The sequence below is a fragment of the Pinus tabuliformis genome, chromosome 1_1 (genome assembly GCF_031772625.1).
Source record: "Pinus tabuliformis cultivar Carrire ecotype Pingquan chromosome 1_1, CPIR1, whole genome shotgun sequence".
Lineage (NCBI taxonomy): Eukaryota > Viridiplantae > Streptophyta > Pinopsida > Pinales > Pinaceae > Pinus > Pinus tabuliformis.
The window spans coordinates 78483692-78510935 of NC_142297.1; positions in this window are offsets into that span (position 1 = coordinate 78483692).

The window sequence follows — 27244 nt, forward strand, 5'->3', positions numbered from 1 at the left end:
TGGAAAATTGGAAACTCAGACAGTGATCATGGTATGAAAGGATGGTGAGCAAGAGAAGCACTGATTTCAGAGCACTTGCATGAAGCAAGATTGGCACCAATGCTTCAAAGCTCTCCAACACTGTAGATGGTAAAAATGAAATTTACGACTGAGAGGTTTTTTTTTTATTTAAACCTCCTCCGGTACATTAGGATAGCCACACCAATGCAGAAGATATCCAAGAGCATCATGTTTTTTTTAATTAAAAAATATATAATAGTGCATTATAATATAGGTATCACACTACTGCTTTCTTTGATTATAACACCACTCTTTTTAAAAAAATAAAAAACCGCCTAGTGGTGCTCTTTAGAAGATGCCTCAAGGCATTTTAGTACATTTACAACACTGGTGCATCATTGGAAAATAACACCGCATTTTTTTTTTTTAAATTAAAAAATATCGCAGTGCTCCTTCTTGGTATGCACCGGGGCATTTTACTAAATGAAGGGCGCCGGTGCTTTGGGTGTATATAACACCGACAATTTTTAAAAGATAACTTTTTTTGGTGCTATCAATTATTTAAGCACGGATGCTTTGTGTTATTTAGTGCACGTATTTTATATTTTATGAAAATAAACTTTCCACGGTGCATTGTGTTCTATGCAGCACCGGTGTTTGTATGAATAGTAAACATAAAGCACCGGTGCATTTTTAGATTATAGACACACCATCCAAAAAATATCTAATAACAAATCTGCTCGCCCACCTTTGCTAGATATGAATTTTTGGACTATTTTTATAGGGGCTTTTGCAAAAACTTATGCTAAAAAGTCTTTTCCAAATAGTGTTTCAGTCATTGGTTAAGCTTACCTCTAAATGATACAAGTATTTCTAGAAAAAAATTAGTTTATTTTTCCTCAATTGTTATTAGTGCCTCCCTAGATCTTGTTTTGTTCATAGAATGTGATTCATCTCGATAACACACATGTAAGTATCACCAAATCCCTAGCATGTATAAGTAAGTTGTTTTCTTATAGGTAGTTTTATTTGTCACTTGGCATTATCACGTGAAACTACTCACCTTTTGAGCAGTTGCATTGTAGCAGAGAACTTAGTCGAAAGTGGTTGGTTTGAATAATCATTAACATCTTTAAATAAATATCGATCAGAGGATAGGTCAAACGATGCTTATCATTAATGCTTTCATCGAGATTGAAATAGAACTTGTCTCCATTTATGTTATATCAATAATGACATAAAACTATTAAAACTTTGTATTTTTGTATTTAATGATTTGTTGAAGTAGAAAAATTTATTGTATATGGTTATCAATTGGTACTAAAAATAGTTATTTCCATTTATTATTTGTACTTAAAATTATGTTATTTAAAATGATTCATCAATAATATTTATATGGTAATTTGTATTTATCTATTTTTTTGAGATTTTAGTTCATTAACTTGATTTTTACATTGAAGGAAGAGAAGCTCTTAATTAATTATAAGTAATTTTAAGTTTTAATTCAAAATTAAAAGATAACTTCAACCAAGATAAGTATATGCAATAAAGTCAATATTCCTCGTGGTGATTGTTGAGGCTACATTCATTAGGATCATGTACTGTTTAGTAACATCTAGCCTTATTTGCATACATGAAATTATCTCATATTCCAATTTAATTTCTTACCTAAAAAGTCATTAATATACAAATATATAATTATCTTACTTTTTATTTAAAGATTACTTGTGCACTTTTTGAAAAATATATTACATCACATTAATAGAATAATTGCAACTTAAATATTACTAGTCTAAATCCATTTTAACTCTAGATCTACCAAGCATTTCAAGAGATTTTATCCCTCTTGGCCCTTCGTAGATCCACATTTAAGTTGGATCTAGATTGGTAATATTATTAATTATAATTATAATTATAAATATAATAATCATATTTATTTATTTATTTATTTCTAGTTTTATGTAATTTCATGTCAAAATATTTTAATGATAATTATCATTATTATTTTTTATTATTTAATTTTATCTTTATCGAGTCAAAATGTTTACCAGAGATTACAACATCTCTACCATACTGAGCTAGAGAGGACCTCTCCACTCAATTACTTTTAACCTTTTATTATTTTTTAATTGAGGCCACATGTAAATGTTTACAAACATTTACATACATCTCACCCATACCTTTTTTCTTTTAGATTTAATTAAAAAGTGTTATAAAATCAAATTAAAATAAAATATTTATAAAATATTTTGATTTTAAAATGAGTTATGGTTTTTGGCATGTGGTATTGATTGCGAGGGTATTGGCTCTTGGTATTGTAACAAAATCTATTTACAAGTTAATAATATCCATGCAAAAATGGGGGTGAATTTTCGTGATTAAGAATCTTGCTTTTTTTTTTTTTCAAAGAAAACTCACAACATTCTATTAATAAAAATAAAAAGTTACATAAGAAGATGCACAAGTGATGAGTCAAACCCAGCATTTGCGGATAGCAGCCAGAGATGGCTGTCCTCACTGTTGGTTTGACACCTGAGTTGATAGGTTTTACCACCTTCGGAAAAAAAGAAGAAGAAGATGCACAAGTGCATTCAAGTACTATCCTTCAAGACCATTTGAAAATGCGAGAACTCATGGTAGTTAGACTACCAAAAACAAACAAATAATTACACAGATAAATTGGTTTTTTCTTTTTTACCTTTTTTCCTTTTGTACTTTTTGCCATACCCCATAAGATGGTGCGGTCGTTACAATTTCTAGCTATTCTCCTTCTAGAGTTCCTGGTTCTTCCTTGTCAGAGTCCAAACTTTCAAGAACATGTGTTCTCTTAAATCCACCTGAATCTTGGCTATTGTTCTTTCCCTCATGCTCTGTTCTAGGAGACTGGATCACTGTTAAGTCATTTGGTTCCTCTGTATATGTGGTTGAGTCCTTCTGCTTCTCTTCTCCCTCCTTCATTTGAGGATATTTTTTATTTTGTGCCTCTGGTTGTTGGTTGCTCTCATTAATTTCTTCATCTTCATCATTAGGAGTGTAGTTCAGGAAATTTCCATCCTTATAGCTTTTGTGGTCCTTTTTTGGTTTGTTTCTTCGCTTGTGGATATGCAGTTTGCAAGTGCCCTGTCTGATGGTAGATCTGACACCTACAAATAGTATTTTCGAAATCTAATCATTGAGTCCACTTAAAATACTAGTGGGTAAGACGGACATGATATGGAAGGCCTTTACTTAAGTCTATCTCCAAAAATATGCAGGCAAAAGTAAATATGCCTTTATCCATTCTTTCTCGATCCATATTTAGGAATCTCCCCAATGAATTCCAATGTCTTCTAAGACTTGGTGGTGCCAAAAAGGATGAGGGAGATTATGTAACCTTACCCATACTGGCTTTTTCATAATCACCATTTTATTGACATCAAAATCGAGGAACCATCGTGTTATAAAAAGGCCCGCCTTTCCCAAGAACCATGGTCCTTCATTAATGACAAAATCCAAATATGTTTGATTGTCAAAATGTGCCACAAAAAATCCCTTCACGCATAGGCAAATGTCACAATTTTTTGTCCAGTTGAGGTGGATCCATTGACGGAGCTCTTCATATTTGGGCCAAAAGCCATTAAATAAACATATAATAGGTTTTCCTATAACATAAAGAAAAGGGCACTCACCTCCGATGATTTTATTGTCAAATCTGGAGCTTTCTCCATCTTCTCAACAAGGTAAGGACCTCGAATTGTCATATTTGGGGGTTTCTTTTTTGATGTATTTGCTTTCCCTCTTAATGCGTCCTTAAATGAAATTGGGCCCTTGTTAGCGGAAGAAGATCCAGTTGGGATACTTGCCTCTAGGGTTCCACCTTGAAATCTTAATTTTAGGATAACCGTGGATTTCTTGTGAATTCCACAAGATTCTAGCTGCATGCCATCCCTGAGAAACTTTCCTTCAAAACGATGGCTTTGTAAGGATGTTGGGATACCTGATGTGTTTTGTATAAGATGATTCATGTTTTGCATTAGATCCATTCCCTTGACACCTAGCAGGATTGATTTCCCACTAAGAGATTTGATGAAAACCTGGAAAAACTCCTTGGGATATGGATCTGGACATTCTAGGCTCCCCTCTACTTGTCACTCATCTAGCTCTAATTCACATAAATAAATATGGTGTCTGATGAAGTGGAGTAATCATAGATCATGAAGCATATCACCAATACTACCCCCACAAGTTTGATGCAACATGATCCATCCTCCAATCAGGATGAAAAAGCTTCCATTTGCATTATAAATACCCTGATGACATGGATCTACCTGCATGAAATCCCCAAAATTGATGAAAAAAGAATTGGGGATGAGATTCACTCCAATCCATTCCTCAAACATGGAATTGAAATAATCACCCGAAAACCCCAAGCTCTGAGATATGAGTTCCAGAAATCTAAAAGCTAGATTCTCCATGACATCTGCATATTTCTTGCAGACCTCCCTTAATCCATGTGTGTTCTGCAGCCATTGATTTATCCACGGGGGCTTTAGTAATTGAACCTTTGACATATCATGTGCGTTCATAACATACTAAACAATGTCCTTAATTTGACTACATATTGGAAAATACCTCTAAAACCCACATTATTTAACCCTCTACCAATATGAACCCGATACACCTTCCCAATTTAAAAAACCCATACTTTCACTAGATATTGTAGGTATCCATTTTTCATTAACAGATTTTTATACCACGTTATATTTTTTCATTAACTTTGAGCTCCATTTTTTATACCTTCCAATATAATAACCCTTTACCCCCTATTATATGCTCAATATATTATGTCATTTGTTCCTCAATATATATCCCCCAATATGAATGCACGTGGTATGGTATTTCTCCCCCAAAGAATACCTCGTGGATTTATCATCGTTCAATTCTCATCAGACGAGTTCGAAACTCACAGGAACACAAATTGCACCATGACATGTGAAATCGAAGATGTATTTCCAGCCCCTGGCATTTTTTAGGAGCTTTGTGTCGTAATAGACCTTTTTTTAATCTCCCTTTCACATCTCGAGCTTCCATTTCCTAGAGGTGTCTCTGAGAAGAGGAAGATTACAGGTGGGAGGAGTCATGGCGATCAACTCAATTATTTTCATTATCATTAAGAATCTTGTTATATTATAAGTATTAAGTTTTTATTTGCGTATCAATTAAATTTAAATATGATTACCGAATCATCATTTTAATTTGTATGATAAAATGATCTTAAACTATTTTTTTGGTATCCAAAAGGAACCGAACATCCAACCTAACATGTAACTGTTGATTTTTGTAGTTTGGGAGGTACTCCAGGCCTTAGGATTTAGGGTTTGGAGGGAAAAGCACCACAAGGGTCACTTGTGGGCTTGGAACCCAAGTATGGGGTTTTCACCCATCAGGATTTGGGTCAAAACCATGATGAATTTAAGCTTGGGAAAAATATAGGTGATCGAGCTTGGTGAGCCAATTTCAACGCTCCAAAGATCACTCAAATCAGGGCTCTAGAAACGAAGTTATGAATTTTTGAAGGTGACAAATAATTATGGGCAGTCAAGTCATGCAGGCTTGAATGAAGTCATCTAAGAGGCATGTCCCTTCATGAATTCATTGGATCCCCTCATTTGGATATAAAACGAGGGTGGGATGATTCATTTTATACATCCATCTTGTGCAACATTCATCCAATATAGCTTTGAAATTCAGATGTCCTAGTCGCACAAGAAAGGGTCAAGGACAATGTGGGGATATCTCTGAAGTGGAGGCTGAGGAGCAGTGCGGACATGTTTTTTTGGAGGCCGAAGTTCTGGGCATGATTTTGGACTGTCTAAGGGCTATTTGAGGGCTAAAAATACAAGTCCATGGAGTTGTTCTAAGGCCGAGGTACTGGGCTACTAGGCCGAGGAGCTAGGAGGTAATACACTGCTATTTAGGCTTGTTTGGTTTGTTTTGGTGGACTATTTTCTACAAGAAAGTTGTGTGCTAGGATACAGGCCATAGCACCATAATAGGGGCTTGCATAGGGCATGTTAAGGGGCTAGTGTATGCCTTAGATAATAGCTCAACAAGGAGGAGTCCCTCAAGGGTATGCAACAATTGATTAGAGGGATGTTTGGGGACTATCAAAGGAGTTAAGGGATGCAACAAGTGCCCTAACTAGGATGGTCACAAACAACAATATGAAAATAGATAGGACAACAATGTTTTGTGGAAGAATGTTGGGTTAAGAAGTGACCAGTTTGGATCAGATCGACTTGAAGCCTATGGGAGCTAATTTGGAGGCAAGATTGGGTGATTGTGTTTCTCCATCAGTGTAGATTATGTAGTGAGGTGATTGGGTACCATTAATTTGGTTGGAGGGAAGTGTGTTGGCTACCCAAAGTATCCTTAGAGAAACAAAAAATAAGGATATTGTTGGTGTCTGGTTGGGAGAAGTATTGTAGCCTAAAGAGTAGCTTTTTGATGAACAAAAGAGGCTACTAGAAGGAAGATTGGAGCTTAGGTATTAACCAGTCTATAGAGCATTTTGATGAGAGCGTGTACATGCAACATTGTTAGGTGGCATCCCTCTTAGAGTCTCGATGTGCAGTGGCCTTGATGGACTAAGGCATTACTAGTGAGAAGTACAGGAGCGAAGGACTGACGGGATAAGATACAACATTGAAGTTGCATAATGAAGTTTGTCATTGTATCTTGTATACCATAGACTATCGTATTATTCATACTTGGTTTAATGTAACAAAGATTGGGATTTTACGTATTGTATAATTTTGTTAAAAACCATGAATATTTGTGCATATGTGATTTACTGCTTTATATTTCCATTGTGCAAAGTAGTTTATGGTTGATATTCTTGGTTTGGTAGAATCAATGATTTTAAGACTCTAACCTAGACCCAAGGTCATGGAAATTCAACATGGAATCAAAGCATGTCTGAGCTACTTTATAAGTAAGTAATTCAGAGTTATGCGCAATGAAGTACAATGTGAGAGGGAGTTAGTCACATTGTGAGTGAAGGGTTCACTACAATGTCGAAGTTACAGGCAGGTCTCCAGTATGAGGACATGTTGGAGGGGTTATCCAACTATAGTCCTTGGAAAGAAAGGATCAGGTTAGTCTTGTAGGTTAACAAACTCTGGTAATTCGCTGAGAAGGAGATCAAGAAGCCGCCCAACCCTAAGAAGCTGGAAATATATGAAGATTTGGACGTGAGGGAAAGATTGATCATCCTAGATGGTGTGAAGGATGCCCTAATACCTCATTTGTCTGGGAATAAAAATGCACATGAGATGTGGATGGATCTTCAGAATTTGTTCCAGAATAAGAACGAGAACTGGGTATTGGTATTGGAGGATAAGTTGAAGTCCACCAAAATGATAAAGGGTGAAAGTGTGACCTCGTATCTGCCAATATTGTCTCAGCTCAAAGATGATCTTGTTGCCATTAGTGTGATTATCTTATATGGATATATGGTAAGGATTGCCTTGAAAGGATTCATCAAGAAATGGAAGACCTTCATCAAAGGAATCGTTGCCAGGGAGAAGCTGCTAGACTGAGATAAGTTGTAGGATGACTTCATTCAGGAAGAGGTGCGAGATGAGGATCTTCATCTGACGAAGAAGGCTTCAGATGATGACATGGTACTTGCAACACGAATGAAGGGTAAGCAAAATAAGGACTTGAGTAAAGTCATGTGTTTCAACTATGGCAAGATGGGTCATTTTTCGTCAAGATGTCCGATGAAGAAGAAGGGAAATGATGAGAAAAAGAAAGGAAAGTAGGTCACCGGTGTCGCCACTTCAGTTGAGATAGATGATCTCTCTAGGACATTGGAAGAGGAGGACTTTGCTATGATTTCTCATTTCTCACAGGGTACTGTCATTGAGGATGGGTGGTACATGGAGAGTGGTGCAACAAAGCATCTAATAGGGTCACAAGAGGTTTTTGAGACTCTAGCTAAATGGGACTCAAAGTTGCACATGTTGTTGGGCGACAATAGTTAGTTGGAGATCCAATGATCGGGTGTTGTACCATTCAAGATGGAGACATGACATATGATGCAGGTCCAGGATGTACTATTTGTACTAGGACTCAAATATAGCCCGATTTCCATCTCAATGATCTAGAGGAAATGGTTTGAGGTTTTGTTCTAGGATGAGAAGGCAAGACTCAAACCTAGAGGCTCTAAGTCTGATGGGATTGTACTTGGAGTTAGAGAGCATGGTCTCTAAAATATGATGAGCAAGCTTGTGGATCATGGAAAGAAGCAGGTGGAGTAGGCACAGGTTCCAAAGAATCATGAGCAAGTGTAGGTGAAAGTTCCAAAGAAATAGGAGCAGGTATATGTGTAGGCTTTAGAGGAGCAAGTACAAGTTCCTGAGAAGAAGGTACACCTTCCCGAGAAGGTCCAGGTTCTAGAGACTTAGAAGGAGTCTAGTTCAAGAGGGAGCTTGCAGATTCAAAGCGAGACTCTGGACTCAAGAAGAGCATGTGGTCAGTGGGGAGAAAGGGTTCTCCTACATCTGTCAAGAAGGAATCATGGAGAGAGTGGAATACGCTACATGATAAGAAGAAGAAGAAGTGTGATTCCAATAGTGACAACAACCCTTTCAAGAAGGGCGTAGTTCACCGTACATGGATTTCGACGATTGTGAGCACTAGGATTTGGGTAAGTGTTGCGAGTAGTGATGATGATGAAGAGAGACTTCCTAGTCTTTGAAGTACCTCCCTCGCTAAGAAGGAGTGTTGATTTGTGTAGCTTGGGAGGTTCTCCAAGCCCTAGGGTTCATGGTTGGAGGGAAAAGCACCACAAGGGTGACTTGTGGGCTTGGAACCCAAGTATGGGGTTTTGCACCCATCGGGAGTTGGGTCAAAACCATGATGAATTTGAGGTTGGAAAACATTGAGTTTGGAAAAATTTGAGGTGATAGAGTTTGGCGAGCCAATTCCAATGCTCCAAAGATCACTCAAATCAGAGCTCTAGAAATGAAGTTACGAATTTTTTAAGGTGACATATAATTATGGAGAGTCAAGTCATGTAGGCTTGAAGTGAATTTGTCTAAGAGACGTGTCCCTTCATGAATTCATTGGAGCCCCTCAATTGGATATAAAAGGAGGGTGAGATGATTCATTTTATACATCCATCTTATGAAACATTCATCCAAGATAGCTCTGAAATTTGGATGCCCTAGTCACAACAAGAAAGGGTTATGGACATTGTGGGGATAAGTTTGAAATGGAAGCCGAGGAGTAGCATGGACAGATATTTTTGGAGGCTGAAGTTCTGGGCATGATTTCAGACTGTCAAAGGATTGGTTGAGGGATAAAAAGATAGGTCTGAGGAGCTATTCTAAGGCCAAGGAACTAAGAGGAAATACACTACTATTTAGGCTTGTTCGGGAATTGTTTTGGTGGACTGTTTGCTATAGGACTACAGTGTGCTATGTCGCAAGCCATATCACCACAACAAGGGCTTGCGTAGGGCATGTTAAGGGGCTTTGTATTCCCTAGATAAAAACGCAGCAAGGAGATGTCCCTCAAGGGTGTGTCACAGTTGATTAGGGGGACGTTTGGGGATTTTCAAAGGAGTTAAGGGTTCCATAAAGTTCCCTAACCATGACTGTCACAAACAATAGTATGCAAACATAGAGGAAAATAGTGTTTTGTGGAGAAGCGTTGTGTCAAGAAGTGACCAGTTTTGTTCAGACTGACCTGAAGCATGTGGGAGCCAATTTGGAGGTGAGATTGGGTGATCGTGTGTATCCATCAGTGCAGATTCTACCGTGACATGATTAGGTACCATTGATTTGATTGGAGGGTAGTACATTGGCTACCCAAAGTAACCCTAGAGCAGTAGACAAGAAGGACATTGTTGGTGCGTGATTGGGTGAAGTATTGCAGCCTAAAAAGTGGCTCTTTTATGGACAAAAGAGGCTACTAGAAGGCAAATTGGAGCTCAAGTATTGGCCAACCTAGAGAGCAGTTTGATGAGCCCATGTAAATGCAACAAAAGTGACTTGCAACCTTGTTAGGTGGCAACCCTCTTGGAGTATCAATGTGTAGTGGCCTTGATGGACTAAGGCACTACTAGTGAGCAGTATGGAAGTGAAGGAATGACTGGACAAGCTACGACATCGAAGTTATGCGACGAAGTTTGTCATTGTATCTTGTATACCACAGACTATTGTATTATTCAAATTTGGTTTAATATTATGATGATTGGGATTGTACATATTGTAAAATTTTGTTAAAAACCATGTATATTTGTGCATATGTGATTTACTGCATTATATTTCCACTGTGCAAAGTTGAAATTCAACATTAACTACTAGTAAACCTTTGGGGGGTCTACTATTTGTCCTCCTCTCCATAAACTAGGTCACAATCGGGGGGGGGTTTGACCTTTGGATCTCTTAGTTTTCACATTACTTCGATCACCAATTGAGTTGCCTCAGGGACACAATGACCTTTAATTTATAACTACTATTTATATATTATATATTTTAATGTGATATTTATATTACAATTTTCTTTTATCAAAAAAATTGTTAGCAATTTTATTAATAAACATAAAAGTACGATATAATAATTTGAATTTTACTATTTTTTACTTTTTATTATGAACTAAGCCAACATTTAAATGTTTACATTCATTTATGGACGCTACAACATCTCCCCACACTGTGATATATATTAATTTTACCCTTTTATTATCTTTTAATTAAGTCGACATGTAAATGTTCACAAACATTTACACCACTACAACATCTCCCCCATACCTTTTTGCTTTTAGATTTAACTTTAAAAATTCCATAAAATTAAATTAAACTAAAATATTTATAAAATATTTTGATTTTAAGATTAGTTATAGTTTTTGAGCATGTGGTATAGATAAGTCATGGTATTGGCCCATGGTATTGTAACAAAGTCTATTTAAAAATTAGCACTATCTATAGTAAATGGGGTGAATATTCATTATAAAGAATCGTGTTATATTGTAAGTTTTTCGTAAGTATTAAATTTTTATGGTCTTATTAATCAAATTTAAATATGGTTACAAAATCATTATTTTAATTTATATAGTAAATAGATTTTAATTTATAACTACTATTTACATATTATATATTTTATTGTGATATGTACATTATGATTTTCTTTTATCAAATTTTTGTTAATTTTATTAATAAAAATAAAATTACAATATAAAAAATTGAATTTAAAAAATGTTTACATGTCTAATATCTAACATGAGACGCCTACACTTTTCCCCTATACTCTCCCCTATACTACAACATTGTAGAGCACCTCTTAGAGCAATAATGGTGGTTTATAAGAAGTAAATTTTCATTTCTAATGGTTACACTTAGATTTTAAAATATTAATTTATTTCTATATATTGAAGAAATATAACTTTTGAACCAATTAAAAACAACATTAATAATAATTAAAAATTTAAAAATTATAATTTTAACTATTTGATATTTAACTTAAAACTAATATCTTATCATTGACATGGTTAAGACTAACAACAATCAACCATATGCTACACAAAGAGTGTTGGAAACACTAAGAGGGGGGTGAATTAGTATTTATTTCAGTTTCTATTTTATGGTAGGTAAAATTTTTATCAAAAAATAGACAAAAAATAATAATAAAATAAACATAATATTTGGGGGATCAATTAGTATTTCTTTCAATTGTTATTTTATGCTAGTTAAGATTTTTATCACAAAATAGACAAAAAAAAACAAGAAATAAAATAAACATAATATTGTTGATCAAAATAGTGAGGACTCCAATCCTTTTGTACAAAAAATTCAAACTCCAACCCGTACAATAATATGTTTGACTTTTTCACGGCTCCAACCTTGAATAGATCCAAACTCCTACTTGGTCAAAATGAAGACTTCGAAATTAAATAACAAATTAATGGAACACAAAATATTGCGAAAAATAAACATATAAAGCATAAAACAAGAGAAACACAAATATACATGGTTCACCCAATTTGGGCTACATCCATGGAGAAACAACCAATCCTTCCTTTTATATTATCCAGGAAAATGAAAGGATACAACCTACAATAAATCTGCTCTAACTTCCTCTTTAGTCTCACACAACCTCCTCTATTTTTTTCACACAAAATAATGCACAACCACATTACAATTCCTTCATATAAATCAAGGGTTACCTTCCAGGGAAAAAACCATAAATTAACATACATTTTACCATCAAATCTTTTGCTTAATTAATGAACTACATTGACTACAAAATTACAATATTTTACGAAGCAATTTTCTCTAATTTTTTTGCAGGGGCATCACTAAGGGGGATGACAACAATAGTGGGGGAAAAGCCCCCCTAAACCCCCCTCATCAAGGACTGAGATCCAAACGCGGCTAAAATAAGACCTATGAATCAGTTAGATAATCACGCTCCACACCCAACAAAATCCAATCCTCTCAACAAACTCCAAGCTCCAACTTGATAAAAGATTAGGACTCCAATCCTTTCAACTCCAAGCTCCAACTTGGTAAAATAATTTTTTATAAAGAATACTTACTTGAAAAAGGTTCCAAAATGTCTTCAACAAATCCTTCCAAATTGTCTTCAATAATGATTAACAACGCCACTCTAAGGAAAGTCTTCAATCAATGCTTAGACAATTCTTCAATTGATATTAAAAAATTCTCCATCAAATATTCAAGGATGTCTTCAATAACCGGTTAAAAGTGACTCAAAAATGATTCCAATTCTGCTCTAAACAAAGCCCAAGATCTATCCAGGAGGATCTAAGACTAGCTTCCAACAAGGTTGTTTAAACAAGTCTTCAAGGATGTCTTGGGACCGGAATCCAGTCCAAAAGAATCCCAAGAAAACACAGAAAATGTCACCAAAAACCAGTATTCAAACCCACATTTAGCTTCCATGTTCAGTGTTTTAATTCACAAGTTGTGGACTTATTTTTGCCTCAGATCGAATTACTTCTATGATTAGCCAAATTATATGGATGGAATGAGGAGTTACACTATGTATTGATACGAATTAACCTTTCTTGAAGGGACAACTTGAGTTCATGTACGCTGACTTGAAGAATGTGGATTCCCAAATTGAAATTTCAATATCTTTTCAACGAATAGGAGTTAGAGGGCAAGTAAATACTCGTTGGAAAATGTTTGAAGTCCTCTAGCAACCTATGCCACGGTCTTCTTAACCTGATGTCTCTTCTGACATCAATAACAATAATTATTTCAACGAATAAAACATACTATTCAATCTATAGTTTTAATTTTTCACAACTGGTAGAATCCTCACGACTAAAATGATGGTTTAGGTTTAACATTTTAAATGTAGGTTGAATTTATTAATAATTAGTGAAACTTGTAAATTAAATATTGATATAAATAGTTTGTAGGTTATTTGTTATTTGAATAACCTAAGTGAATGGAAAAATTCATTATCATTAAATATAAAAAGAAAAAATTGATTTAGATATTTTTAAAATTTATTTTAAATTATATATATATATATAATAATAATTATAATATTAAGGGTTGATAATAAAGATAATCATTCCCTTGACCTCATGCATCTAAGATATTTAATGATTTTATTATATTTATATACTTTTTATTATCTAATCAAAATATTGTTTTATTTACATGGATGATTCCTACTTTTGGTTATATTTAAAAAAAATATTTAATAAATAAATACTAATTATAATAATAAATAAATAGTTTTTTTTAATTTAATAAATATAATTGATTTATGTAATTGTATAATGTTGTTTTTTTTTAAATTAGTTTTTAAACAAGATGTTATATGACGGTGTTGGAGATTTTAGATTGTTTGTTTACTACTAAAGTCTGATCTATTAGGGGATTTTTAAGGTTTAAAATGGGCCTTCTAAGGAAATTATAAAATAATAGTGGAAATAATAAAATAATATTTTATTACATCATCAAATTTTAGAGGGAAAAAAGAAAAAACTATTTTTTCAACTGATATTTTCAACTTATCTCCCTATTAGTTTACTCATATTTCGAGCAGCAACACTCGTTGGATGCATAATTTGATTCCTCATCCAAGGAGTGCCCATGTTGCATAATTTCAATCGACCCTGCTACACGAAAAATGAAAAATACATGAAAAACATGATTGCAATCATGTTTTTCCATGCATTTCTCTTTTTTCATGTAGCAGGGTCGATCGAAAGTATACAACATGGGTATTACTTGGATGAGTAATTAAATTTTGCATCCAATGAGTACTCCCGCTCAAAATTTGAGTAAAACCTTAGGGACATAAGTTTAAAATACAAGTTAAAAAAGTAGATTTATTATTTTGTTATCTTTTAATATTTTTACCTTTTTACTCCAAAAATGGTGAATTATCCCTAATGGTTGACATCATCATCTTAAATCCTATTGGTTCTTATAAAGTTTATTTTGGTTGTACATTTTTCTTAGGAGGCCCATTTTAGACCTCAAAAATTCTCTAATAATATCTAAGAATGAACCCAAAAAATAAAAAGTTTTGTAGAGAGTTAAGATACACAATACATAGAGAAATGATCATTGAGTTATTCAAACGTCTTTTCTTCATGTTTTCTTGCAAATGTTAATCCATCCCGAGAAGTTGTTGGGAGGAGATAACATGCAGACAATGGATGCATTTCCTTTAGGCACTTCCATTTTTAGAGGATATGCAATAGTGGCTACTTATCATCATATGAATGATCTAATTCATGAAGATGTTTTTGTGTGCTCGTGGACAAAGGCGGGATCACAGTAATGTCTCTCTCTTCTCCATTTGAGGGATTTGGACGAGGGTGGGAAGATGGCAGAGGAGGAGGGAATATAGAGTTTATGGTACGAGTTGGTGTTGCAAGGGGTTGAACTAAGACTGAGGGACTAGATTTAGTTCCATTTTCTTGTTGTTGTTACTTGATATCATAATTGTGAGATGATGAATTCTTATATCCTTTTGGGTATTTCCATCCACGATTATTTTTCTTGTTATCAAGGGGATAAGAATTCCTTTGAGAAGAAGGGCAAGCAATCTAAATATTACCTAACTATTGACAGGACGTACAATGAAAAACTCTGTTCTCATAATTCAATGGTTGTATAAAGGTTATGCCATTCGAATTGATAAGGATCCTATTAGGAAACCCTTTTCTAAGATATATTTCGACACAGATGTGTGCAAAGGTTAGAATACCCCTCTCAATCACGTTTTTATCTATCTTAATAAAATACCCTAGAGATTTTCCTACAAAAGCTAAGATTTATGGAGTTAACAAATGACTTGGCATATTAAGTCTTACCCAAAACATAGTGAAAATATTTTTTTGACTTAGTTACCAGAGAAAATATTTCATAGATAAAAGGTTGAATTTAGAAAACCGTGGTTGAAAGGAGAGCCTAGAACAACCCCAAAACCAGGCTCCTTGATAAAAAAACTCTTTGACAATTGTCTGTATTTTTGAAATAAATCACAAAGAAACCCTTTGAATAGAAACACAAATCCATATTTTGGGACTAGGTTTGAAGCACCCATTCTTGGAGTGTAGATGTTGATGTTCGGAGCCCACTAAAATGAAAAATAATGGCATTCCACTTGTAGGATAAGATGTAAATATCGGGAATCATCCACCTCTAGTTCTGGAATGCCTTCCACTTGTTCTACAATGAAGGCTAGCCTAAAGTAACTTTTGGGAATCAATTGCAAGAGCCCTAGCTTTAGAGCATCCTTAGAGGATCATGGTTGAGAAAAATAGGGTACACCCCAAGCTTTAGCTCCTCTGCTAAATCTTGAGACTAGGAGTATGAAAGCATATTTTTCCATACCATAATATGTGAGAAAAATTCCTTACTGAAGTTGCCTACCTCGATGTAGGAGTTGCATTAAGATGGAAATGCTTCTTGTTCAATCTTAGATTATGGTTTCGAATGAAGAGTTAGATTTAGTGGCTCCCACTTGTAGACAAGAGGCACCCCATGTGAGCATACTTACAAGGATCGAAAATCTTGAGTCATCTTAAGTGATGACATCACCCTAGAGGTTGGGAGAACCTCACTGGAAAAACATTCCTCACGGTTTAATGGATATGGAGTGATGGAGATATAATAAGGGATATCCAAACAAAGGGAATATCCATAAATCTGAAAATCCTCTAAAGATAGGGCGATGATAGAAGGATTTAGGGTTTTCATCTCGATAACTACCAAAAAAGGAATCAAGTTATGATAAATGGTGTTCCTAAACTTCTCTACATAAATCCTAATGCATCTCCTCATCACGATATTTTCCCCCATAAGAGAGATTAAATTCGGCCTCAAACCAACATGAATTTTTTGAAATTTCTTGGATCCCACATTGCATACAATGGAACTATCATCTATGTGTATTTCTATAGCAAATCACATATTTTCTTGTTGTAGGCAATCTTCTTCTCGACCTTGGTCCCCTTGAAGCCCATTTTGGTGCCCCACAAAATGCTCTCATAGGCTAGGGGTTTTCCTTTCTGAGGTAAAACTCATGTAATTTTATAATGTTAAAATGTTTTTATTTTTATTTAATAATAGGTTAAATTGTAATTAAGGATAATTATTGGTTTTATGTATGGAAAATTTGTTTAAATGTTATTAAAAATCATATGATTTCATTTGAAATAGACAAGATATTGGCTTTCTTGTTGTTGATGATGATGATGATGATGTTAATGATGATTAATGTCCACAGAGACCTATATGGTTTATTGGACCTTAAGAAGGTAAGAGATTCATCAAACTTCTTTAACATTTTATTTTATGCTCAAAGAGATGTGAGAGAAGTGTTCCTGGATCATCATAATTTTGTTGAGTTAAAAGGACAAAAGGTTGGTAGTGTGATAGATATTTTGAAAACAAGCTTGAATGTGAGTATAAATGGACAATCTAAGAAAAATTTATTTTCATCTTCAATCTTCTTAGGGTCACATAGGTGACAAACTCTTGCATACCATGACGTTTTGGGGTGTAACAACCCCAAGTTTATTTTCCATGTAAATAAATTAACCAAGGTCATGGGACACATATTCCAAGTTGAATGGAGACAAAAAACATCACAATGGGCATTGCTTGTGGTTTATTATTGCCTATAGGAATTGGCATTGACATTGGCAAAGGAAAAAAGGAAATAAATGGAGATTAATGAAAGAAATAAAGGAAAATAGGAGAAAAGGAAGATAAAGAGACAAGAATAAGCATGCAAGGGAAAATGAAGGAAATTGAAGGAAAAAGAAAATGAAAAGGAAATAAAAGGAGAGAGAGAACATTCTATGCATCTCTTAGCCACTCTTAGTCACTCTTGTTAACCTTGATCACTTCTTGGTTACTCTTGGAGAATTTTATCATTCACTTGGACATTGAGGGATTTTCACTTGGACTTGGAGAGAAAGAGCACATTGACAGAAGAAATCAAACAAGCAAAGGAAATTAGGGTAGAAATGAAGAAGGTTGGAAAAGTAGAAACAAAAAAAGAACATTGCAGGTAATAGGTTTCATGTGTGATTTCCTTGCTGATATTTGAGTGCAAGATTACATTTTCCATATTTGGTGAATTTGTTGTCATTTCCATGGGATTTTCCTAGATTGAAAGTGGTTTCATCCTTACCTTTCCATTTCCTAGATAGCCATGATGTAGTGGGTTCCCCATTTTGGTTAAGATTTGGATGGCCGATAGATTTCAGATCCTGGTGAGGTGGTCTCAAAAAAATTCCCAAAGGTTGAGGATGAAGATGGGAATTCTCTTGGAACTCTTGACGAACCAGGTGGAGATAGGAAAATTCCTCTAGGTATAGTGAAGAAGTTGGAGGCATCCAAGATGGTTTTGGTTTTGGTGATTTCTAGAATGTTTTAAGTGAAATAACAGTGGGGGAGGGTTGAGGTGGTTTAACCTCTAGAAGCCCTATTTATTTATGCTTTGGTTTATCACATGTGATCCCACATTCATGCTTGGAATATGGCACAAGGGTGATTGACTAAAAGAGAGATTTGGTTCAACCTAATCTATGGTTAAGTGGCACGTGGAAGTCCCTAACTTGTTTAGATTTATGCACATGTTATTATGTGTTATTTCTTGTTGATATCAATGAGCATTGTACTCGTTATTGTATTGAATTTATGATTGGTTTGTCATGGCTTCATTTTGGTTGAATGCTAGTTATAGGCACAGTTAATGATGTGCTCTTGTTATGGATCTTGTTCATGATTAGATAAGTTATTGAATAGTTATATGGATGTATGATCTAACAAGTGTTGTTGCAACTAGCTTGAGAAGGTAGTGAGCCTTCTTGATGACACTATTCGGAAACTAATGAAATAATGTACAAATATGTATTCATGACATGTAACTACTGTGTTTTCCATATGTTTGTCTAAATTTTTATCATGTGACTAGCATGGTTGGAAAGTATGTGAGCCTAAGTATAGGTTATACATACTTGTAGCCATCTTAGACTTGATTCTCGAGAGTTTTAGGCAATGGCCTTTAGGATAACCCTGAAAATGTGGCACTAATTCGACAACCAAAGTCTCTTAACTTAGAAATATTAGTTGTAGATGCATGGAGGAAGGCATGTGCATGCGGCTAGAGCCTTCTGACCACATGCATGTGACTGGGTTGTGAGGTCAAGTGAAAAGATAGTTCCAGCTCAGGGTAAGATCATTAGTGGATGTTGTCTGACATCTGGGTGGTCTGGTGTCCCAGGAAAGTTGTTGTGGGGTTTAGTATGGTAGACCCCACTTCCATAAGTGGAACTTGGTTGTTGGGTTATGCATGGTAACTCTCATCTCATGTTTTTCCTCAAGAGCTTGTAAAAGAGGGTAAATGTGGGGTGGGGTGTTACATTGGGATTGACTAATGCCTAGTTTCACTATGAAGCTCATGAGAATTAGTTCTAATCTTCGAAATGTTCATTTTATTCTCGACAATAGGCAAGACATAGAGATAATTTTTGTTTTTAAGATTGGGATTGGCCACCTTCTTGTAATATGATAGTTTCCTTTTTCTCTCTAACTCTTTATTTCACCACAATTTATCCTTAAATTTGGAAGTAATAATATTTTAAATATTGTCTACTTGTGGGACGAATGAGTGGTTGGAACAATGGGATGTTATCTCCTCAACTTGGTTTCAAATTCCACGGGGAGACACATTTAACTCATTTTTATAAGGATCAAGGATTAGGCTCCCCCACCCTAGTGGATTCTCAGCTCCTGCTAAGTAACAAATTCCTAGTATATCTGGATTACGAGCTATTGGATACTCTTTGTGTTATAGTGGAAACTACTAAGTTTGATTTTGGGCCTCACCCAAATTACTCCAATGAGTTACTGATTCACCCTGGTAAAATTAAATAAATAACATTTTTCAATACTATCTAGATCCTACAAGATGAACTCCTTTTTCCCTTAATGGTCCAACCAACATTGGCCATCCTTATGCCACCCTTACTTGAGCCAAAAGTGAGGGCTTTGGCTAGAGTTAGAAGGAATTTTAGGAAACCTCTTGGCATCCATGTTGTATCACTTCTTATTATACATGAGATACGTAGTCATAGCCATGCTTTCAATGGGGGAAATGCTTGCTTCAATTAGGAGGATAAGGTAGGGAGTATTTCCTTTAATATTGAGGTTGTAGGTTATAAATAGCTTTTGTATTTGTTTAATATTTCTCCATGACTCTATGAATATATTTCAACCCCAAACCTCAAATCCATATAAAATAACAAGATTTAAAAGAGGAGTTTTTTGTGCTATGTAATATATATGTTAAAATTGTGTTTTTGATTCTAAAGTAAGATATAAAATTTTGGATGTAGGGTGTTAATTTTCCACTGTTTTATGATATTACAATCACTTTAGACCAATTATTTTCTTTAATTATCAATATTTATGTTAGGCCTAGATCGACCTTAGGCTGAAGGAAGGCAGGTCTAGGGTAACATCAAACCATGCTTAACCTGGTAGCTAGCCCTACTAGGTCAGGAGATGGCTCTCTCCTTGTCAATATCAATTAGGATATTGGCAACTAGGGCTTGAGATGACAAAATTTAATGTAGATTTTAGGCTAGATAGAAGGAAGGAATTAGGATTAGTGAATAGTGTATTAAGGCTAGGGTTTGATGTAGAGTTTTGAGGAACAAGAAAGAGCAAGATAAACTCAAAATCTTGGCTGAAGCATCATTGGCTCAACAAAGCACCTAACAAGGATCACTCATGCCAAACTTCAAGAAATTTGGAGAAATTTTTGAATTTTTGAAATTGAAAAACAGGCTTTTCCAATAGGTGCGCAGCACCACTGGCGCTGCGCTTTTGATGGAGGCATCCTATTGCAAAATGGCTTATATATCTGGAATTTGCATGGAAAAATATGTAAACCCAAAAATAGTGAGAAGATTTGGACAAGGTTTTGGCCTCCAAAAGGGCAAAAAACACCTAAAAAGTGCCCTCTCTGCCACTTTTTTTCCACACAGGAAGTAGTCTTGGGAGAATCAACTTTTGTAGGGGCAAATGAGCTCCAAATCAGAAAAATCAAGTTGTTCAAGAAACTAGACAGGCAGGGCTTTCCAACAAGCCAACTTGCACCTGATTTGGACATCGAGAAGGCCTCCAAAACTGGCCCTGAAAAAGCATTGCGCATTAAATTTTTGGTGCTGCACATTAAACTGATTTTGCCAGTTTTGCCTAAATTTCTAGATTTTTCCTAGTTTTCTTGGAAATTGACTTTTTCTTCATTCTTTGGTAAATGTATGCATGGTAAACAATATCTTTGATGTAAATATGGATGAAAATCACTTCATAGGGTAGATACATCAAGTTCCATGTGGTTTTGAGCTGTAATGAATTGGTTTCCTTGGTTTTAGAGGCAAGTTGTTCCACTGCCTATATTCCTGTTCTTAGTTTAGATATGGTTGAAACCACCCCTCTTCTCATGGATTTGACCCTGATAGCTAGCATGAGTGGTTTCCTTGCCTATATTATGTAATTTCTTAGTCATTTGTAAAGGTTGGACTTTGGCAGAAGTGTTGGCTCTCATTGAACATTTGTATCAACAGTTTGGCAAGGAATAAAACTAGGTTTCACAGCTATTTTTGTTGGATTCTTATGACAGTGAGTTTATGTATTGTTTCTTCTTTGTAATGAGTCTTTTCTGATATTTTATATGTATCCACATCTCTCTCTCTCTCTCTCTCTCTCTCTTCTAAACTAAATGAATCAAGGTGAATAGACAAAATACACTAATTTATAGTGCTTTGTCTTGGGAATGAATTTGGTTTTCAAAGGTTTCAACTGTTTGAAGAGGATTCATAGTTTCTTGGTGCCCTCCTCAACTCCTTAGTTATCTTAATCTACCATCTCAATCCATTGCTAGTACATAAAACCTTGTCTACGTCACCCCACAGAACATGACTGTATCCCTGAGTTGATTTCCTGGACCTAATCTGCCTTCTCCAATTGATCCAGCAACCAAAACCTAAAATCGAACTAGAAACCCTAATCTACTATACCTAGCCTAAAATCAGCATTCATTGCAGTCATCTCAAGCCCTAGTTGCCAATATCCTAATTGTGATTGACATGGAGAGAGCCCTCTCCCGACATGGTAGTGCTAGCTACCAGGTTAAGTGTGGTTTGATGTTACCTTAAACCTGCATTCCTTCAGCTTGAGGTAGATCAAGGCACTAACATAGTCATCCTACTGCCTACTTTTGTGTTCCTAGTTTAGATATGGTTGAAACCACCCCTCTTCTCATGGATTAGACCCTTGATAGCTAGCTTGAGTAGTTTCCTTGCTTATATCATGTACTTTTTGATTCATTTGTAAAGGTTGGACTTTGGCAGAAGTGTTGGCTCTCATTGAACATTTGTATCAGTAGTTTGGCAAGGAATAAAACCAGGTTTCATAGCTATTTTTGTGGGATTCTTGTGACAGTGAGTTTATGTATTGTTTCTTCTTTGTAATGAGTTTTTTCTGATGTTTTATATGTATCCACATCTCTCTCTTTTAAACTAAATGAATCAAGGTGAAGAGACAGAATACACTAATTTACAGTGCTTTGTCTTGGGAATGCATTTGGTTTTTAATGTTTTCAATTGTTTGAAGAGGATTCATAGTTTCTTACTGCCTGCCTATCTTAGAAAAGAAACTGCCTTCTTACTGCCTACTTTTGTGTTCCTAGTTTAGATATGGTTGAAACCACCCCTCTTCTCATGGATTCAACCCCTGATAGCTAGCTTGAGTAGTTTCCTTGCCTATATCATGTACTTTTTGATTCATTTGTAAAGATTTTACTTTGGCAGAAGTGTTGGCTCTCATTGAACATTTGTATCAGCAGTTTGGCAAGGAATAAAACCAGGTTTCATAGCTATTTTTATGGGATTCTTGTGACAATGAGTTTTTGTATTGTTTCTTCTTTGTAATGAGTTTTTTCTAATGTTTTATATGTATCCACATCTCTCTCTCTTCTAAACTAAATGAATCAAGGTGAATAGACAAAATACACTAATTTACAGTGCTCTGTCTTGGGAATGCATTTGGTTTTTAATTTTTCAACTGTTTGAAGAGGCTTCATAGTTTCTTTATGCACTCCTCAACTCCTCAGTTGTCTTAAACTACCATCTTAATCCATTGCTAGTACATAAAAGCTTGTCTACCTCACCCCACAGAACATGACTGTATCCCTGAGTTGATTTCCCGGACCCAATCTGCCTTCTCCAATTGATCCAGCAACCAAAACCTAAAATCAAACTAGAAACCCTAATCTACTATACCTAGCCTAAAATCAGCATTCATTTCAGTCATCTCAAGCCCTAGTTGCCAATATCCTAATTGAGATTGACAAGGAGAGAGCCCTCTCCTGACCTGGTAGGGCTAGCTACCAAGTTAAGCATGGTTTGATGTTACCCTAGACCCGCATTCCTTCATCCTAAGGTAGATCAAGGCACTAACACTTTAAACACAATTTAATCTTCCAATGATCAATGGAAATCATAGATGGAATTGTAAATGCAATAGATAGTAGAAGGCAATCAAGATCAATAAGAGACACAAGGGTTTGGTCAAAGACCAGGGAAAATACCACAACAAGAAAAACCCTTTCAAATTCTTCTTCTTATTAGATTGCCATAAAATGTTCAGCAAAGAGAGTACAATGTTCCAATTCACCAATCAAGAGTCAAAATCAATCCCAAAGCCAACCAATCCATTAGGTGATCCCTGTAGACAAATATGATAAAAGTCAAAATCTTTGAAGCTTGTGGTCAACGGTCAAACAAATTTAGGTCAAGATGACAACTGCACGGACCCAGTGACAGTGAGCATAGTTGAATTTCTCTAGCTGCAGGGAATAACGTATCAAGCGAGCAACTGCAATCGAGATTTCCATGAACCAACCCTGCATCTCCAAAGCAATATCTTCTTTTCGCATGTGTGAGCTTTGGACCCTGCAATTTCGGACCTGTACAAACCAATCTCATGAACCAAATTCAAACCTATACAGAATAATCCAAAGAAGAGAGAGAAGAAGGTCTTAATGATGATGTTCAAATGAGGCTAAATTGTCTTGTATTTATATGCTTCCAAGGGTGTTAAAATTTCTCTTAAATTCGACATGTACTTTCGTGCACATTTGGGTTTCCTCCATAAAATTACATTTTTTCTTAACTGAATTAAATTATTCCAAGGGCTAGGACGGGTCTTTCTTGACGAGGAAGATTGCCCAATAGAGGGAATTTTTCCATGAGTTGCCAAATTAATGCTCCCTCTCAGCTTAGGGATAAATTTTTGAATGCAACATATAGTCCATCTCAAGTGTCTCATCATTGTCAAATAAAATTTCATCAATGCTCGTCTTTGCTTAATCTATATTTAAACAGGAATGCAACAAACTACAAATATAACCATAAATACAAAGATGCAATAGAAATAACACTTCATTTCATTAATATCAAATAATGAACTATGCTTACAAACAGAATGGAAATAAGACTAGCTAGGGCAATGGTAGCTTATCTTTGAGAAGAGATGTGGTGGCTACATGCCTCTGAACTGTGTTACAATGAGGCTCAAGGGCCTTTTTATTATTTCAAAATAAGAGCAAACCCTAAACAACCAAAACCCTAACCCAAGGAGATGTACCACCAAGAGTTTATGGGCCCCATTGGGGTTAGTTGGACAACCAACTTATTGGGGTCACGACTTGGTCATATTATCTCCGTTTGACGTGCACGATACCCCGTTGGAAATATCTCTCCGAGGAATACGAAATAAAAGACAATTTTATAAAAGAATTATTGGCAATATATTCCCAAAAAAATATCGTTTAGGGCCTCAAAATAGCTCTGGAAATTTAGGACCTGAAAAACTGCTAAAAATAGTAACTTGTGCTACAATTAAGGAAACTGAAAAACTGAAAGAAACAATGGTGGGGGTCCAAGTGGAATTGGCAGGTGGCCACCAATATACACCTAGATCATTCCTTCCCCCTTAGGAAGCAATGGTCCCCATTGGTTTGAGTTCCTCCATGAGACGAGGAGACTTCTGCTGAACTTGGTCCCTGGTGAGCCACCTTCCCTGGTGAAGGAATTGGCCTGCTTTGACAATTCGATACAGTTGGATCTTCTGCTGGTGAGTGTGCTTGATCTTCGTGTCCGTGATCCGATTAGTTGTGGCTTGTTCCTTGCAATATGGATTTAACTTTGTAGGTGTGAGTTGTTCTGCAATGTCTGATGTGTCTAGCAATGGTGGGAATTATGGTTGAAGGCAATCCACATTGAACAATGGGTGTAGGCCAAGGAATGGGGGAATGCTGAGCTCAAATGCATTATCTCCCACAACCTTGGTAATGGTGTAAGAACCATATCAGAGTGGTCTGAGTTTTCGATAGGATCTGGTAAGGCATTCCTTTTGCAAATGAAACCAGGTTTATCACCCACCTGAAACTTATGCGGCACCTGATGTTGATCATGTCACTACTTGTACTTGGAATTTGATTTCTCCATAATTTCATGGACCTGTTGGCGGATATGTTGGATGTGCTCAATGAAGTTGTTTGCCTTATCGGTTTCAGACTGGACATGAGCCGAATCTGCCTTAGTAGCTGCAAATGGCATGGCCACATCAATGGGACATAGTGGTTGGAATCCCAAGTGCACCTGAAAAAGGCAATGGCTAGTCGAGCTATGGAGAGCTTGGTTATAGCTGTGTTGGACATAAGGGAGGCTCTCATTGCATGTGCATGGATGCTTTGAGTTGTACATATGCAAAATTTGTATGATCATCTTGTTGAAGACCTCTGTCTGGCCATCAGTTTGGCGATAGAAAGTTGTGGACTTAGTGAGCTTGGTGTCTAGCATTGACCAGAGACTAGACCAAAATGTACTAAGGAACATGCTGTCCTGATCTGAGATGATAGACTATGGGATCCCAAAGTGTACCCACACTTGTTCAAAGAAGAGTTTAGCAGTGGCTTCCACTGTGATATTCTTCTTGCAGGTAGCCATAATGGCCATCTTCAAGAATCTGTCAATGATCACAAAAACACAGTCATTGCCATGCTTAGTAGAAGGAAGTCCCTACATGTAATCCATGGATATGGATTCCCAAGGTCGAATAGGGATACATAGCAGAGTATAGAGGCCTTGCTTCTTGATGGTCGGCTTGGCAATGGCACAGGCAATGTAGGATCTGGTGTGCTTCTTGACATTCTGTCGAAGATTCGACCAATAGAAATACTTCTGCAGTATTGCCACCATTTTCTCGACCCCAAAATGCCCAGTAGCTGACTGTAGTGTGCTTCCCAAATCATCTTGGCATGCTCGCTTGAAGGAACACAAAGTTGTCCCTGGTGGCATAATAAGGCATCTTGGAGGTGAAAATATGGAACTTGTTGACCCTCCAAGAGCGACTAGTATGTGTGGCCGAATTCTGGGTCACTTTTGTAGAGAAGTGGCCAATCAGAAGTCTCGTGCCCACAAGAGTTTAGCATGGTGGTTAATGACATGATCGGTGGTCGACTGAGGCAATCTGCAACTTTATTAGTGTTTCCCTTCTTATACTTGATATTCAAATAGAACTATTGCAGGTATGTGGACCACTTCTAATGGTGATCATTCTGCAAATTCTGTTGCATCTATATGAACTGGAAGGGATGGTGGTCTGTGTGGATGACCGTTTCCTTCCCCAAAATATAATCCTTCCATTGTCAGAAGGCTTGCACAATGGAATACATCTCTTTGTCATAAGTGGGATACTGTGTCTGAAAGTGTCTCACTATGATATTCCACTAGATGCCCCTGTTGAGTAAGGACTACCCCAATACCATAGTCAGAGGCATCTGTCTCGATCACAAATTGTTGTAGAAAGTCTGCTAATGTGAGCACTGGTGGAGAGCAGAGGTGATGTTTCAAACCTATGAATGCCTTCTGTTGAGATTCAGACCAAAAGAATTTTTCTTTCGCTCCTCCCTTGGTGACTTGACTCAAGGGCCAAGTGATATGAGAGAATCCCAACATGAACCTGTGGTAGAAATTGGAAAGACCTAAAATGCTGCGGAGCTCTGTCAGAGTGGTTGGAGCTAGCTAATCCCAAATGACTTAGATCTTGGCTGGATCCACATGCATCCCCCATTCATCAATAATATATTCCAAATACTGAACCTAGGTCATGCCAAACGTGCATTTCTCCAAATTGGCACATAGCTTGTGTTGTCGCAGTGTTTGGAGAACCTATCAGATTTAGTGGAGGTGCTCTTCCCAACTTTGGCTGAAGATCGAGATGTCATCCAAGTATACCACTAAAAATGAGTTGGTGAATGGCCACAATATGTCATCCATTAGCCTCATGAAGGTTTCAGGAGCATTCATCAACCCGAAAGGCATAACCAACCATTCGAAAAGGCCCTCCTTGGATTTGAAGGCAATCTTCCACACATTGGAGGGTTCGATTGGTACTTGGTGATATCCTAATTTCGAGTCGATATCGCTAAAATATTTTCCCCACTTTAGTTGGTCCAAAAGGTCATCAATCAGTGGGATCAGGTACCTATTCCAGACAGTGATATTGTTCAGCACCTGCTAGTCAATACAAATTCTCCAAGTCCCATCCTTTTTCTATACCAACATGATCGTGCTCCCACAGGGCAATGAACTCATACGGATGTGACCTTTCTG